Here is a 9,135-nt window from a genome sequence, read left to right as displayed (position 1 = left end):
CGTTACTGGTATTAGAACTTGTGCTGGAATTGCTAAAAAAATTGATGAGGTATTACTTTAAAGCAAAGGCAAGGGAAAGAATGTTATCAGGGAAGGAAAAAAAGAATAAAAATTCATATATGTCCCAATATCAGAGTTGGAGAAAACCAGGCACAGCATTTCACTTTAAAGTGGCTCTTCAACAAACTAAAAAAAAAGGAAATTCCCAAACACAATTTCTGAAAAATCTTCCTTGCCTCAAGTTCCTATGATCTTGCAAGTTCGTTGTCATTCACAAAGATTTATTTAGAGCAGACTATTTGCCAGACACTGTGTAAGGCACTGAGCACATCAGAAACCTCATAGATAAATAAGGTAGACAGATAAATAGTGAAATAAATATAACATAATGAAAAATAAAAACATGCATTATTCTTTCTATCAGCTAAATAATCCACAAATTTATATTTGGTTAAATGCTGGCTAATTCTAACATAATATCCATCAACATAGATGTTATTTATCAACTGGCAGCCAATGTTTAATCCAAGATGGTCTAATATAAAATTCACAGTGGAAATGTGTTCCTTGAGGGTTCTTGTATTCACAGGGTGTTGGTTAATTTGAATGAAATGCTACAAGTTGCCCCTAGTTGCTTGCTTCTAACATAAAAAAACATTACACACTCCATCATGCTGCCAGTCTGAAGCCAGAAGAGCAAAGAGACAAAAGAACAATGAAACTAGGCACTGGAAATGAGTCTGTGAAATGGAAGCACAGAGTCCCATTTCTAGAAGTTAATGATGATCATCAAAGCAGAAAAAATTAATGTAAAATCAAATTTCAATGGGCTTGGAAACACGACATTGGGCTCAAAAACTCGACATTATTGGGCGCCTGGGTGGCTCAGTTGGTTAAGCGACTGCCTTCGGCTCAGGTCATGATCCTGGAGTCCCGGGATCGAGTCCCACATCGGGCTCCCTGCTCAGCAGGGAGTCTGCTTCTCCCTCTGACCCTCCCCCCTCTCATGTGCTCTCTCTCTCCTCTCATCCTCTCTCAAATAAATAAATAAAATCTTAAAAAACAAAAACAAAAACAAAAACAAAAAACTCGACATTATTGAAAAGTAAACAGTAGAAGTAAATAAAACTAGAGTGAGAAAAAGAATGAGGAACAAATGTTATGCATTTAGACTAAGAGTAATTCTAATGCTACCTCGAGTCCTTTGCAGAAAAAAATTTTAATCCTTGGTATTGCCCTCCACCCATTAGGTGGATTCACCTAAGTAGCTGAAGGATCAAGGAAACCAAACAAATGTCTTTTGGAATGTGGCCTGGCTGACTCCAGCGGGGCGGGAAGAAATGCCTGGGGTGCTTTTGCTTCCTAGCCTATCAAGGACACTGTCTCCCTTATAATTTAAAAAGTCTTGTGAGCTTATGATCTACACAAAGATGGTAAGTGCACGTGAAATCAATGATCCAAAGGGAGACAAAAACATGGTAGTGGGAAGCCAAAGGCTAGAACAAGCAGTCTGGTCATAGAAACTGGGCAAAAAGATGAACAGAGAGACACAGTGCAATGACAGACACCATGCAAAGGTGAATAAAGTACACCAGAGGGCACGCACACCCAGGGTCCTAGTCAAGTAAGGAGCTTGCTATTCATTCTCAGAAGAGTTCCAATTAAAAATTACAATACACCACTTGCTTCTTAAATAGAGATTAGGTTTGCCTTTGGAACATACTCTCCCTTAGTTTGGAGAACAATAACAGCAGTGGGGCTATTTTAGTGACGCAACTAAAAACCAAGTAACCACGCAACTAAAAACCAAGTTTGGAGGGGTGATTGATCTGGAATTACTTCTAGATTGTATGCTGTTAGTGGGTGAATGTAGAAAGTGACACACCCAGGTAGCTATTTGCATATGCAAATTGTGAGAAACAGGGAGGTGTGGGAAAGGGCAAGAGAAGAATTAAAGAGAACAGAGGAGGGGTTTCAAACTTCATTTGGTTATATTTTTGAAAGATTCTTTTCTTGGTATAGAATTCTAGGTTGACAGGTGTTCACTTTCCTATTATAAAGATGTTGCTTCACTGTCTCCTTGATTGTGTTGCTTCTGATGAGAAATCTGTTATTCTCATATATTTTTTCCCCCTCAATACATGCTGTGTCTTTTTTCCTGGCTGTCTATAAGATTTTCTATTTATCATTGGTTTTAGGCAATTGAGAAGGATGTGTCTTGGTGTAGTTTTTGGTTTTTTGTTTTGTTTTTTTGTTTTGTTTTCTCTCACATTGCATTTTATTAATATACAGCTTAAGTTATTTTTTAAGACCTCATTTTTTAGGTCAGTTTTATATTAACAGCCAAGTTGGAAAGAAGGTACACAGATTTTTCCATATACTCCCACCCACACACCTGCCTAGCCTCCCCTATTATCAACATGCCCCACCAGAGTTGTACACCTGGTACAACTGATGACCCTACATTGATACATCAATATCAACCCAAATCCATAATTTACATTAGGGTTCATTCTTGATGTTGAACGTTCTATGAGCTTAGACAAAAGGGATAATGACATTTATCAACCATTATGGTATCATCCCTAACAATCCTCTGTGTTCCTCTTATTCGTCACCCGTCCCACCAACCCCTGCAATCTTTTTGCTGTCTTCATAGTTTTGCCTCTTCCAGAATGTCAGATAGTTGGAATCATACAGTATGTAGCCTTTTCATATTGACTTCTTAAAATTAATAATACGTATTTAAGGTTCCTATACATCTTTTCATGGCTTCATAGCTCATTTCTTTTTAGCGCTGAATAATATTCCATTATCTGTTGCACCACGGTTTACTTATTCATTCACCTACAGAAGGACATCTTGGTTGCTTCCAAGTTTTGGCAATTATGAATAAAGTTGCTATAAACATTGTGTGCAGAGTTTGTGTGGACGTAAGTTTACAACTCCTTTGGGTAAATACCAAGGAGCAGGATGGTTGGATCATAGGGTAAAATATGTTTAGTTTTGTAAGAAACTGCCAAACGGTCTTCTAAAGTGACTGCTCTATACTGCCTTTCCACCATCAGTGTATGAGATTTCCTGTTGCTCCATATCCTTGACAGCATTTGGTGTTTTGGATTTTGGTCACCCTAATAGGTGTGTAGTGTATCTCCTGTTGTTTTAATTTGCATTTCGTTAATGACATATGATGTTAGGCATCTTTCCATATGCTCATTTGCCATGTGTCTATCTTCTTTAGTGACGTACTGTTAAGGTCTTTGAACTATGTTTTTTTCAGGGTTTTTTTTTATTGTTGAGTTTTAAAAGCTCTTTATATATTTTGGCTATCATTCCTTTATCAGATGTGTCTTTTGGAAATATTTTCACCCAGTCTGTGGCTTATCTTCTCATTCTCTTGACATTACCTTTCACAAAGCAGAAGTTTTTAGTTTAATAAAGTCCAGCTTATCAATTATTTCTCTCACTGTTTGAGCCTTTGATGTTGTATCTAAAAAGCCAGTACTATATCCAAGGTCATCTAGATTTTCTCCTATGCTATCTTCTAGGAGTATTAGAGTTTTGTGCTTACATATAGATTTTTGATCCACTTTGAGTTCGGTTTTGTGAAGGATATAAGGTCTGTGTCTACACTGAATTTTTTTTTTTTTTTTTTGCATGTGATGTCTAATTGTTCCAGTACTATTTGTTGAAAAGACTATCTTTGTTCTATTGCATTGTTGTTGCTTTTTTTGTCAAAGATCAGTTGACTATATTTATGAGGGTCTATTTCTGGACTCCCTCTTGTGTTCGACTGATCTGTCTGTTCTTTAGCCAATACCATACTGTCCTCATTTTGGTAACTTGATAATAAATCTTGAAGTTGGGTAGTGTCAGTCCTCAGACTTTGTTCTCTTTTAACATTGTCTTGGCTATGCTGGGTCTTTTGTCTCTCCCTACAAGCATAAGAATCAGTTTGTCAAAATCCATAAAATAACTGCTGGGATTTTAATAGGGATTCCATTGAATCTACAAATCAGATTAGAAGAACTGACATCTTGACAAAATTGAGTCTTCTTTTTTTTTCAATTTTTAGTATTTTTACACATTTATTTTAAAAAATAACAATTGTGTACTGTCTGGTGACTAACATAACATAATAGAATTAAAAAATTAAAAAATAACCATTGCAATGACATCAATGACCAATCATCTATATTCCCCCTACTGCTGGGAGAAAAACCTATGTTGTTGAATCCCAAAGGAAAATTAAGATGTTATTATCAGGCACCCAACAGCCAGAAAAAGCTCTGTTGGTCCAGTGGTATAGACACTGACATATTCAATGTACTGGTGCAATTAAAATATATACATTTACAATTATCTTGCCAAAAAGAGCACTCAAGAAGTGAAATAACTATGCATTAAACCAATTATTCACTCATCCATTCACTCTTTCTGCATCTATGAAGTCATTACTATAGTCACAAGGACAAATAAAAGAACTTCTAGTAATAAAGAAAAAAATCCAAACCTCAACCCCCCACTTTGTGGGTTAGTATGGTGGGCTAAAATCACCACAATAGAAGGGCCATGACCTATCTGAAATGCAGCAGCAAAATGATAACTGAAGCATTTCGTTTCAAACAAAACATAACTCAAACTCATGGAGAAAAAAAGTCTGCAACAATATGAGGTTGATATTACCATTTACAAACTTACAGACACAAGTAAATAACATTTTAGAACTGCTGTGGGCTTAGATCTAAGGACTTTCTTTCTGAGCTCAGCATCTTAAAGACTCCTAAACAAACCACGGGATAGAAATCCCTCATTGTTGTTAGTGAACTATCATCTGAAAAACTTAGGGCTTATTGAATAAAGTCAATGTCTGAAACTTAAGTCAAGAGCCAAAAAGTTGGCCTCTCCTGACATGCGGAAGCCAGGACAGATGACTAGATACCAGGGACTAGGGAGAAACTTTATTTCCTGCTTTTCTTTGCATAGTTCTGTACCTCTATTTCCACCATTACAATGATTTCCCTTTGTAATATTTTCTTCAAAGGGTTTATTTTCTTTTCCCTCTTAATACAATTAGAGTGAAATCAAAGAAAGTGCCAATCCTTACTCTTGGTATTTAAATCAAACCCAAATGATCTTCAAAAGAATTAGGTCTTCCTTGTTTCTAGAAAGGCAGCAACTCTTTTCTGAAATATCATCTTAGTTCCCCAAGGTTCAACATCTAGGAAAGAGATTTCTGAGGCACGGTCCATTCTGGGAACTGTGGCCCAGTTCTTGACCCTGCCGGCATCACCTTTACCAGTCGGCAGCTTATCCCCAGAACATGGATGCAATGTAAAAACCTTTCTGCTGTACAAGGCCTATGTAGAAAAGGAGAACCATGGCAACTGGCACCAAAGAATTAGCTGCCAGGGTAAGATAGAGAATGTTCACTCTCTGGAGCCAGCACAAAACAAAGTGCTGCAGGAGTGAAGCCAACGTTCACCTTAAACTCGAGCAGGTAAGCTGGAATATGTCCAGGAGCTTGTGACCGAACAATGCTTTCCAGACAGAAATCGTCAAAGAGCAGTTCTCAGACTTCTCTCTTTCCAAGCTTGTTAAAAGGTCATGGTATAAATGTAAATTATATTATTTTATATCTTCATGATCCAGCCCAGGCATTCATCCCCTGGAGACTCATACTATGTGACAACACATGGATATATATACTACTCTCTCTTCTTCTGCTAGACTACAACACGTGTGAACCCTTCTCTTCCCCAAATGCTGTCACCAAGCCTATGATTGACAATCTCTAGGGGAACCTGGGTGTCTCAGTCAGTTGAGCATCTGACTCTCGATCTCAGTTTGGGTCTTGATCTCAGGGATGTGAGTTCAAGCCCGACATTGGACTCCACGCTGGGTGTGGAGCCTACTAAAAAAAAAAAAAAAATCTCTAGTTTGGCTATCTGTTTAGGAGTTACTACAAATGTCCTCAGCACTTTAGCACAGAAGTTGTACGGTTTTGTCCTCTACTTACAAAAGGTAGTTTCAAGGTCCAATACCTTTTAAATTATTTTAAAAGTAGCAGAAGTAAGAACTATGGTGCAGATGATCTATCAGCTGACAAACAGATCACATCTTATCAAAGCTTTAAAAAAAAGAGAGATTCCGCAATTTATATTTTTAGTGCTTGAGTCTTTTGTCATTCTATCCCCAGAGTTAGCTTTTTCTTGGCTGGAGTCCAAAAATACCAACCTATCATCTGGGTAGACAGAGATTCCTATTATTAGGATGAATGTATCTCAGAGAATGTATTGTTTCCATGTCATGAGATGCAACTTCATTGCCTGGAAGCCACCTCTGAATACAGAGTGTCCAGTGAGTCAGCCTGAGATTCCCCCATCAGATTCCCCCATCCCCCATGGATGTTGCTTAGATTCCATGGGAAGGAGTGGGCCTGGGCTTCCCTGATTGCAGTCTGGGTTGGGAAGGTTGTTTTCCCCTGCTAAGATGGCTAGCTGGCTTCAGAAGCCAACATAAGTGCTGTGTGTGCACTTATGTGCACAGGTCCCTTGCATCATCCTAATCCATGAAATGTCAATGTCATCAACAGTCTGAAATAGGTCCGTCTGAAAGGGCAAGACAAAGGCTTGCAACTTCAGTTTGCCAGACATCGCTGCAATTATAATAGCCACTTATTAAAAACTAAGTGGTTTCAACAGATGAATGGATAAAGAAGATGTGGTCCATATATACAATGGAATATTACTCAGCCATCAGAAAGGATGAATACCCAACTTTTACATCAACAGGGATGGGACTGGAGAAGATTATGCTAAGTGAAATAAGTCAAGCAGAGAAAGTCAATTATCATATGGTTTCACTTATTTGTGGAACATAAGGAATAGCATGGAGGACATTAGGAGAAGGAAGGGAAAAATGAAGGGGGGGAATCGGAGGAAGAGATGAACCATGAGAGACTATGGGCTCTGAGAAACAAACAGGGTTTTAGAGGGGAGGGGGGAGGGGGGATTGGTTAGCCCGGTGATGGGTATTAAGGAAGGCACGTACTGAATGGAGCACTGGGTGTTATACAAAAACAATGGATCGTGGATCACTACATCAAAAACTAATGATGTAATGTATGGTGACTAACCTAACATAATAAAATTTTAAAAATTAAAAAAAAAAAATCCTAAGGGGAAGAATGGAAAAAAAACAAAAAACAAAAACTAAGTGGTTTCTGTCTTGTAGAAAAGGGCAGCACGAAATCGTCAGTGTCCCGTTGGAAGAGGTGATCAATTTCCTGGAACTGTGGGAAACAGTGTTGAGAACATGACCTTGATCTGCTCCATCACATGGCCTGGGGTTAGGACACTCGGATGATCTGTGTCATTGCTTTTTCATCTGCTTGGTTTGGACCGTACATATGGGGACTATCCTCTTCCTATGGGGAGAAAAACCGACAACCTTCCCCAGGCTTCCAAGCCATGGCGGGACGGTGCCGAGACCACGTTGCCTGCCACTGGTAGTGTCCCAGTGACAGCTCCTTGCTCACTGCTCCTTGTGTTGGTGTTGGCTCCTGTCTGAACAATCTGTGCTCCTGCCAAACCGGCTGCTGGGATGGTGATCGTGCCTGCAACAGGGACTGTAACGTGCCGTAGAATGGCGCCGTCCACATGAACTGGCTGATGGACGGTGGTCTGCCCCTCAGCGGTCTGTGCCACTTGTCCCTGGACAGCAATCTGCTGCTGGGTCTGGGTCTGGCCAGCAGTGACTGCCGTCTGGGGCTGCTGGATGATGATCTGCTGGGGCTGGCCCTGCTGGCCCTGTACCTGCACAGCCTGCCCACCCTGGATCTGAGTCTGTCCAGGTGGGACCAGCTGTATCTGCTGCAAACCCTGAGTTCCACACACAGGTACTCACGTGATGGTTTGACCTTGTCCACCAGGGACAGCTTGGACCATGACGGGTTGGCCAGCTGATGGGATTAATTGGTCTCCACTGCCCTGCACCTGCTGCTGAACCTGTCCAGCCTGCACAACAATCTGCTCTGTCCAACTATGGCTGTTTGCTGTATCCTCCATGATCCCTCCAAGTGAGAATCCTGTCCACAGTGAGTTCCACTCAGAAGATTCCAGAAGACCGTGAAAGGCACGCGGTGCCGCCCTCCGCACCCCGCCCCAGTTCACTGCCCGCACTGATTGGTTCCGGTACCGGACCCCGAAACCCAATCAGAGGCTCCAGTCATTGCTGCCGCCGCCGTGGCCACTGACAATATTGAGTCTTCTTAACCATGAATATGCGGTATCTCTCCATTTATTTGGTTCTTTGATTTTGTTTATCATTTTGGTTTTGTTTTTACTCATATAGATCTTATACATATTTTGTTAAATTTATACCTAAATATTTCCATTTTTGTGGATGCTAATGTAAATGGCATTATGGTTTTTACTTTCCATTTGTTCATTGCTAGTATATAGGAAAGCGATTTACTTCTGTTTATTAACTTGTATCCTCAACACTATAAATATTTCACTCCACCATTTTCTTGCCTGGTTTCTTTTCTTTTCTTCCTTTTTTTTTTTTAATTTTATTTATTTATTTGATAGAGAGAGAGAGACACAGCAAGAAAGGGAACACAAGCAGGGAGAGTGGGAGAGGGAGAAGCAGGCTCCCGCGGAGCAGGGAGCCCAATGAGGGGCTCCATCCCAGGACCCTGTGATCATGACGTGAGCCGAAGGTAGATGCCCAACGACTGAGCCACCCAGGCGCCTCTTGCCTGGTTTCTGAGAAGTTTAATTTCATTCTGATTTTTGTTCCTCTATAGGTAAAGAGTCCTCCCACCCCCAGCTTCTTTCAAAATTTACTCTTTATCTTTAATTATCTGTAGTTTGAAAATGACATACGTAGCTATAGTTTTTTGGGGGGGGGGGGCATGTATTCCGCTTGGTGTTCTCTGAGCTGCCTGGATCTGTGGTTTGTGTCTGATATTAAATCGTAGAAATTCTCAGTAATTATTGCCTCAAATGTTTCTACTGTTCCATTCTTTCCTTCTTCTGGTATTCCCACTACACATATGTTACACCTTTTGTAGCTGTCCCACAGTCCTTGGATAGCCCATTCTCTCTTTTTCAGTCTTTGTTCTCTTTA

The 9,135-nt window shown here is 40.1% G+C and overlaps 1 pseudogene; it reads right to left on the bottom strand.

Moving 5' to 3' along the window:
- Positions 1-7,418: 7,418 nt before the first annotated feature.
- LOC116637326 lies at positions 7,419-8,069 on the bottom strand (annotated as a pseudogene).
- Positions 8,070-9,135: the final 1,066 nt, after the last annotated feature.

The sequence above is a fragment of the Phoca vitulina genome, unplaced genomic scaffold, assembly GCF_004348235.1.
Source record: "Phoca vitulina isolate PV1807 unplaced genomic scaffold, GSC_HSeal_1.0 scaffold14, whole genome shotgun sequence".
Taxonomy (NCBI): Eukaryota; Metazoa; Chordata; class Mammalia; order Carnivora; family Phocidae; genus Phoca; species Phoca vitulina.
This window is presented reverse-complemented; position numbering and strand designations above follow the sequence as displayed.